The sequence below is a fragment of the Haliotis rubra genome, unplaced genomic scaffold (assembly GCF_003918875.1).
Source record: "Haliotis rubra isolate DU_JTF1 unplaced genomic scaffold, ASM391887v1 Scf42, whole genome shotgun sequence".
Taxonomy (NCBI): domain Eukaryota; kingdom Metazoa; phylum Mollusca; class Gastropoda; order Lepetellida; family Haliotidae; genus Haliotis; species Haliotis rubra.
The window spans coordinates 2,406,832-2,413,870 of NW_025767102.1; positions in this window are offsets into that span (position 1 = coordinate 2,406,832).

Consider the following 7,039-nt stretch of genomic DNA (forward strand, 5'->3'; position numbering starts at 1 on the left):
GGGCATACTACTGATCAAAGAAGTTAGAAAGTCGTGGTCCATGCTGTCCCAATGTCGGACCACCTCTTCTTTCATTTCAGCAATATTTGTCAGATTTTTCTTATTGACACTTTCCTTCATAAGTCCCCAAACATTTTCTATTGGATTTAAGTCAGGGCTATAGCTTGGCCAATCTAATAATATCATATTTTGGGTCCGAAACCAGGCCTGTGAATGCTTTGAACGATGTTTGGGTCGTTGTCTTGCTGGAAAATCCAAACATTTCCATAAAACACGTGAGCAGATGGAAGTAAATGTCCCTCGAGAATATCTGTGTACCGCTCACTGTTCATATTCCCTTCAAATACACAGAGGGGCGTTGCCCCTAACACAGATATGCCATCCCACACGTTAAATTTCGGACTGTACTTTGGGCGCTGATACAAAGGTTTTTCAGTTTGTTTGGTCCAGAATTTCAGTGTATTAGGAAACAGCCACACAGAACTTTCATCTGAGAAAATCACACTGTCCCAGTTAAAATTTCTATGCTGTAAGCACCAGTTCAACCTTCGCTCCTTTTGTTCAGGTTTCATGATCGGTGATGGAATTCCTCGACTTTTCTGCCATCCCATTGCATGCAGCTCAGTTCTAATTTTCTCCTTACAGACAGTGACAGTTCCTCTGTCAATCATATCCAGCCTTAAGTTTTCTAAACTCCTTCGTTTATTTTTAGAAACAAGAATACCAAGCCGCCTCCTGTCACCGACAGTCAATTTTCTGTGCCTACTTGCGCCTCCCTGGTGCTCAGTGCCATATCCATTTACAATATTTTTCAAAACACGATAAACAGTGGACAAGGGGATGCCTGTTCTACTTGAAACCACTCTAGCTGATCTGATGTCCTTGTTATAATACTCTAAAATCAACTTCCTCTTCTCTAAATCATCCATACTGAGGATCAAGGAAAATGTCGTCTGCTAGCAAGTAAACAAAGTGGGATAACTCTTCACAAACTAATGAAAAAGGATTCACGGAGTTGTCTCTCTTGAATGAAACCAAGTACTTGATAGCTGGTCAAGGTTGTTTATACTAGAAATCCGAATTAAACATATTCCTAAAATTCTCAATAATTTCTGGTCATACTATATCTATGTATTTCTGAAATAAATAGTCATTGTATTTTAAAGGCTGATTTTATCTTGCCTAAATAATGCCTTGAACTGCTCACCTATTTTGGTGAAGCATTTGACTACGGAAATGTGGCATTGTTTTCTACATCTAATTAAAGTTTTATTTTTTATTTTTTTTATTGAAAAAGTAGATTTGTATTTACCATACTGAAGCGGCAATAACTGGCGAGACAGTTTGTCAATAAATGAACTGCTTAATGCTCTATAAAGTTTTCTGCATCTGTAACAAAGTTGTTTTTCATGATGTTACAAACAAGCTCGTCTCTCTTACAAATACGATGTATATCTGCTGATATACGTTTGTCACGAATATAAACATACATTTTCACTCCCATGGTAATTCTGACATTTACCATATGGACTCCCGCTGTGGCGAAAATCTGACACGGGGAGATGACGAGTGTCGCAGCGTAATGAGAATCGTCTATAACTGTTAAGAAGTAATTGCATCCCTCCTCTTTAAACTGTTTGTACACAATTCGACAGTTGATTGTATTGTTATTATCAGTTTGGAAATGCACAAATTGGTACCCCCCAGAGATGCTGATCATCTGATGATGTGGTAGTTTCTGGCAGTGTGCCGGTGATTGTATGAAGATAATGAGCTGTAAATATAGTTGACAAGGTATGAAGTAATGACAACAATTTTCACATATGTCACTGCAAAACACCTGGGATCATTAACGAACACAGGCAGGCTTCCCGCAGATGAAACCCGTAAAGATCAGGGTTAGAATTGATCATCAGTAACTCATGCTTGTCGTAAGAGGCGACTAACGGGATCGGGTGGTCAGGCTTGGTTGACACATGTCATCGTATCCCAATTGCGTAGATCGATACTCATGCTGTTGATCACTGGATTGTGTGGACCAGGCTCGATTGTGGATCGCCGCCATATAGCTGGAATATTGCTGTTTGCGGTGTAAAACAACAACCAAATAAACCAACCACATTTGTTTTTATCTCGAAATTCATTAACAATGAACATACTGCTCCTTTCACACATCTCAGGCAATGCGTTTCTATGACTATTTGGACGTGTATTGTTTACTGTTTGCCTTAATAATGGCAAACCAAGAGCCTGTAAATTTGAAAACACATTTTTGTTCTTTACGTTTATTTAGCTACGTAATAGACAGGTTACAGACACCCTCAATTATCTTGGATATTGTCTCATTAACTGCTTTCTCAATTGCATCTTAATTTGTCTCTACTAAACACGATAAAGTATGCGATTTGATGATGTCGGAAAAATCAGGAGTGAGAAAAGTTACTTTTTACGTTTTATACATCATAAGGGAATCATTCGTCTGTGTCGACTGAATGATTCCTTTAACAGGCACAATATCACTTTCTAACTTACAACTTTCCAGGGTACAAAGAAATCTAGTTAACATATAAAATCGGACGTATTTTGAGATATTCATTAATGCTATTACTATGACTTTTATGATTGTTGAGATTGCAACAACCTTGATGATCTACATCAGGAACTGCTGGCAGTTATGCTGTATCTTTGTATGTGTTCGTATCCAATAAGTCATTCAGCTTGCAAAAATTGTCATTAATATTTTACTTCTAGTGCCTCGTTCATTGTAAACAGTGACTCAGCAATGTTATTGCAGAGTGAATAATCCTTTTTTGTAGTTGTATTTCTCTGCATGTCACTATTTCGATGAAAGTTGTTTTGAGTTTTACGAATGAAAGCGCCTGTGAGCAGCCTAGCTGGAACTCAACGCTATATAAATAGATTATACTACTAAAAAGTGTAATAAATTCCTTTTGGTTTTCATGGACGGGTCCTATCTATATTATGCATGGGATTGGCAGTATTTGACACGTGCTCCCTTATTCCTTTTCAAACCAATGGCGATTCATAGGCTCTTGTTTATTGATGAATGATGAATGAGTTTATTCCTTGTAATGGGGCACCGGCCCATTTTACATTTTCAAGTTTTACAAGTTGTACATGAACATGCGAGCGCCAGTATACAAATGATGAAGAATTGGACATATGGTCAATTCATTACCAAAATGTAAGGAAGTTATGTCTCTTCTTTGAAAATTTGGTAAGCTCTTTATAATTGATATATTAGTAGAAGAGAATAATTGGACACACTTTCTATTTGACGGGTAACTTAAAAAATATTTAGGTAAAATATGCTGCCGAAGCTCTTGTTGATTTGCATCAGTACCAAACCCTGTTGTATTGATTCCAGTTTCAGGGTAATAAACCCCTTGGCATTTACTGGCATGTTGTTAGTGAAGCCAGTATTATTTCTCTAAAATATTATTTCAATTTCCCAAACGTATATCTGTACTTATAAGCATCAGAATCTCTTTACTTTATACAGCAGTCGTAAATCCAAAATTCTCACTGGATCATCCGGTTTTTCAATCAATTGATTGTCTGGTTTATTTGGAGTAAGTGAGTGAGTTTTAAACCGCACTCAGCAATATTCCTGCTATTTGGGGGCAGTCTGTAAATAATCGGGTCTGGACTAGACAATCAAGGGATAAACAGCATGAACATCGATCTGCGCAATTGGGAAACGATGACATGTGTCAACCCAGTCAGCGAGCCTGACCTCCCGATCCCGTTAGTCGCCTGTTACGACAAGCAAGGGTAACTGAAGATCAATTCTAACCCGGATCTTCACGGGTCGGTTTATTTAGAGGCCACAACCGCATGGCAGGAATACTGCTTCGCAGCGTTAGGCACAACATGTTTAAATGGGGCGTGGTGGGCGAGCTGGCTAAGGCGCCAGGCTAGTGATCCAGCGAGTTTGAGGTGACGGGATCGAGCCCACCTGTGGCCGGGTGTAAAAACCTTGGAGTCAATTTTGCATGCAGACTCTCTCAGTGTTGTCACAACCCCTAGTGTACAGTACACAACCCTGTGCACTTAAAAGAACCCACGAATACGTTGGTATATGACCAGATGGTGGCCACCTGAATACGTGCAAACACCTAGTTGCGGGTACAGCAACGTGCAGTAAACTTGGACAAAATACTGTGACTACGTGTCCCAGTCTACCCAGCTGTGAATAGGTACCCCGTAAGGATGGGAAAGCCACATTAACTCAGTGCGCCTAGTGGCTGCAAGAGTTGTATGATCCTCAGGGAGTTGAGATTGATGATACAGTGTGCCGTTTGAGGCTGACGTCCAACGATCGAGGGAAAAACAAAGCGCCTTGGAGCAGGTGATCTGGATATTGGCGCTAAATAAATAAATAAATAAATAAATAAATAAATAAATAAATAAATAAATAAATAAATAAATAAATAAATAAATAAATAAATAAATAAATAAATAAATAAATAAATAAATAAATAAATAAATAAATGTTTAGGCAAATGTTGTGAATGTGCCTTTGACTTTTTTGCACTGTGTTCATGGCACTTTGACGTTTTTGCACTGTGTTCATGTCACTTTGACTTTTTTGCACTGTGTTCATGGCACTTTGACGTTTTTGCATTGTGTTCATGTCACTTTGACGTTTTTGCATTGTGTTCATGTCACATTGACTTTTTTGCACTGCGTTCATGTCACTTTGACGTTTTTGCACTGTGTTCATGTCACTCACTTTTGACTTTTCATGCACTGACTGTTCATGGTTCACTTTGACTTTTTGCATTGTGTTCATGTCACTTTGACGTTTTGCATTGTGTTCATGTCACTTTGACGTTTTGCATTGTGTTCATGTCACTTTTTGACTTTTTTTTTGCATTGTGTTGTGTTCATGTCACTTTGACTTTTTGCATTGTGTTCATGTCACTTTGACTTTTGTGCATTTTGCATTGTGTTCATGTCACTTTGACTTTTTGCATTGTGTTCATGTCACTTTGACGTTTTTGCATGTGTTCATGTTTGACTTTTTGACGTGTTCATTTTGCATTGTGTTCATGTCACTTTGACTTTTTGCATTGTGTTCATGGCACTTTGACTTTTTGCATTGTGTTCATGTCACTTTGACTTTTTTGCACTGTGTTCATGTCACTTTGACTTTTTGCATTGTGTTCATGTCACTTTGACTTTTTCGCACTGTGTTCATGTCACTTTGACGTTTTTGCATTGTGTTCATGGCACTTTGACTTTTTTGCATTTTTCATGCACTTTGACTTTTTTGCACTGCGTTCATGTCACTTTGACGTTTTTGCATTGTGTTCATGTCACTTTGACTTTTTCGCACTGTGTTCATGTCACTTTGACGTTTTTGCATTTTGTTCATGGCCCTTTGACCTTTTTGCATTGTGTTCATGTCACTTTGACTTTTTTGCACTGTGTTCATGTCACTTTGACATTTTTGCATTTTGTTCCTGGCCCTTTGACCTTTTTGCATTTTGTTCCTGGCCCTTTGACTTTTTTGCACTGTGTTCATGTCACTTTGACATTTTTGCATTTTATTCCTGGCCCTTTGACCTTTTTGCATTGTGTTCATGTCACTTTGACTTTTTGCAATTTGTTCATGGCCCTTTGACTTTTTTGCATTGTGTTCATGTCACTTTGACTTTTTTGCATTTTATTCATGGCCCTTTGACTTTTTTGCACTGTGTTCATGTCACTTTGACTTTTTTGCATTGTGTTCATGGCACTTTGATTTTTTGCATTTTGTTCATGGCCCTTTGACTTGTTTGCATTGTGTTCATGTCACTTTGATTTCTTTGCACTGTGTTCATGTCACTTCGACGTTTTATTAATTGTGTTCATGGCACTGTAACTTATGTTATTGCTCCATCTTATTTCTGTGACCTCCTCCAGCCCTACATTCCATCACGATCCCTCCGCTCAGAATCTCAACAGCTATTCATTGTGCCTAACGTCAAACTGTGCAGTTATGGACAACGGGCGTTTTCCCATTCAGCAGCTTATCAGTGGAACATTCTCCCTCAAGAACTACGAACTTCTCCAACCTATTCTTCTTTCCGGACATCTCTCAAGACTCATTTGTTCCTTCAAGCATTTGCCTGAACACTCCTTTTCCTTCTTAGCGCTTTGAGCAAGATATTCATCCTGGAATGGCGCTATATAAGTGGACAATTATTATTATTATTATGTTATTGTTGTTATTTGTGATGCTTCTATTTTTGGCCTGCAACTCTGGTGATAATGTGATGTCTGCAGGTGATCACTACTCTCTCTGGTGATCACTTTCCTGCGAGATGTCCATATGTGTATAATTAATAAAACAGCTTACAAGTCACAATGAAGGCTTATGGTCTTGTTCTCTTGGTCCCCTTCATATATGGAATGCTGACTTTTCTCTTTTTCCCCCTCATTACTTTTGCACATGACAGTATAATAGGTAGGGTACCTAAATTTTCAATTTGGATAGGAAGTATAAGCGTCAACAAACTTTTCAAAGACAGACATCTTAAAAACTCACTACCATTTCTCTTTACCCCTAAACGCAACGCATGCGATGCACGTGCACAACGCAGTAGCCCCATACACGTACATGGGGTGTCATTCTTGATTTTGACGGTTTTCAAGAAGGTCGATAAATCACTGTAGACCATTAATTTTGACAATCATCTTCGATCAAACAGTTTTCAGTGTTTGTTTCCAGCCGTTCTTTTTCGTTTTGAAAATGAAACTCGTACACATACACATTTTAATCTTTCAAGGGCGATTGCTGTACACACAACTATGGTCATATATAAGGAAGTGTAAGTGGTGATGCACTCTCAAAACATTCATCATTATCATATCACTGACTGACTGCCTGAGTTTAGTTTTACGCCGCTTTTAGCAATATTCCAGCAATATCACGGCGGGGGACACCAGAAATGGGCTTAACACATTGTGCCCATGTGGGGAATCGAACCCGGGTCTTCGGCGTGACGAGCCAACGCTTTAACCACTAGGC